Source organism: Buceros rhinoceros, unplaced genomic scaffold (genome assembly GCF_000710305.1).
Source record: "Buceros rhinoceros silvestris isolate BGI_N320 unplaced genomic scaffold, ASM71030v1 scaffold11075, whole genome shotgun sequence".
Classification (NCBI taxonomy): domain Eukaryota; kingdom Metazoa; phylum Chordata; class Aves; order Bucerotiformes; family Bucerotidae; genus Buceros; species Buceros rhinoceros.
This window is the reverse complement of record NW_010411180.1, coordinates 59,780-61,531: the sequence shown is the minus strand read 5'-3', so window position 1 is coordinate 61,531 and position 1,752 is coordinate 59,780. Positions and strand designations below refer to the sequence as shown.

The window sequence follows — 1,752 nt, the reverse complement described above, 5'->3', positions numbered from 1 at the left end:
GGCTGCTGGTTAAAGAGGCCAGAACGGGCGGCCCTGGCGGGTTTCTCTGTGACCTGGTGGGTGCAGCACAGGCCATCCCTTAGGCAGAGAAGTGCCCAGGTGCTGAAGCTTTTCCGTCGTTGCTAAGCAAACCAAAGCTCACCTGCGGTTTGGATAGCTGAGGTTTAGCGTTTGAGGGCTACAGTTTTCGGGGGGTCCATTATGTCATATTAAAACTTCTCCTGTGCAGAAACGGATAAGCATAGTTCAGATCTTCAAGATGAAAGCTTGTGATACTGATTTATTTCTTGCTGTATGATAAAAGTATCTTCAGGGTATAGAAAGAGTAGTCAAATGGAACTGAACTGAGTGGTTACAACAAACAGCAGAGTGCAGACAGCATCGACCTCCCTGCACCTTTAGTAAGCTAGTCTTACAGTGTTCACTCCTGTCAATCTTATTCACAGACTTTGAACTAAATAGTAGTGATCATCACTGGGCAAAGATGACTGTAAAAAGCAAATTCTGTGTGAACAGAGGCAGATAACAGCATAGCATGGTTGTGGAGGAAATAAATTAGAAGCAGAGATGAGGTGAAAACAAATTTGCCCAAGGTCTGCAGTGTGTCTGGACATGTGCTTAGTAGTTTCCTGTGCATTAGGGTGAAGTGTATCAAGAAGCACAACTCTGTGTTGCTGAACGGTTGTCTTGCAGCAAATGTATTGTAGCATTCGTTTTGACCTTCTGTCTGTGGGTTTACCTGTAGCTACCATTGTAAACTAAGATAAATGATTTTTCTGTTTTATGAGGCATGCAAAATCCTTATCTAGGTTGGTTCCAAGAATTTTCAATTTGTGTTTATAGAAAATTATTGTAACACTAAAAATGCCTTTTTAATATTTTCATTGCAGGTGAAGAAGCTTGGTATTGTCGCTGTGAGTAAGTATGCGCAGATTGTTCATTCCTGGTTGCTTTTTTTTTTTTCAACCCTTCTGACATCTGCACTTGATTCTCAGCACTGAAATATTTTGAAAGACATCTCAGAAATATCAGCTATAAATCTGGAAATAAGACTGCTGTTGCAACTGTAACTTAGTTCTCTTAGGCACATACCTTGTGAATCTCCTCTTCTTCCAAGAACACACCTAGGCCTTAAGGAATAAGCAGTGGATAAAGCTGTTGATTCCAGAACCCTTTTTTTGTTTTCATGATTACTAGAAGGCTGTGTTATAGAAGAAAAATAATTACAGAAACAGAGCAATTGTAAATGGGACTAAAAGTCTTTAGGGAGTATTAAAAATTGGCTGGGCTGCTGAATACAAAGGCTTGATGTGCAGTTGGCAGTGGGTAGGAAAGTGTTTTCATGATTACTAGAAGGCTGTGTTATAGAAGAAAAATAATTACAGAAACAGAGCAATTGTAAATGGGACTAAAAGTCTTTAGGGAGTATTAAAAATTGGCTGGGCTGCTGAATACAAAGGCTTGATGTGCAGTTGGCAGGCGGTAGGAAAGCGTGGCACCCTAGGCATCAACAGCAGGCCCCGTGTTGTTCAGTACCTTCACCACCAGCCTGGGAGATGAGGCAGCACGCACTCTAATAGAAATTTGCAAACATACTACGTTAGGAGGAGTAGCTGACACCTGGGATTGCTGAGCTTCAGTCTTGGGAGGTGTTGCAAAACGCTAGACCTGGGCCAACAGAAACAACACCAAGTTCTATGAGAGCAAGTGCAGGATCCTGCACCTGGGACAGGCCAAGCCAGGAACTGACTG

The 1,752-nt window shown here is 42.3% G+C and overlaps 1 protein-coding gene across 1 annotated transcript in view; it reads left to right on the top strand.

Annotated features, from left to right (window-relative positions):
- Window positions 1-894: 894 nt before the first annotated feature.
- Window positions 895-1,752, top strand: part of WDR36 (WD repeat domain 36) — a 32,615-nt gene continuing 31,757 nt past the window's right edge. The window contains exon 1 of the mRNA XM_010135914.1: window positions 895-918. The gene's annotated coding sequence lies outside the window, so the exon portion shown is untranslated. The remainder of the gene's footprint in view (window positions 919-1,752) is intronic.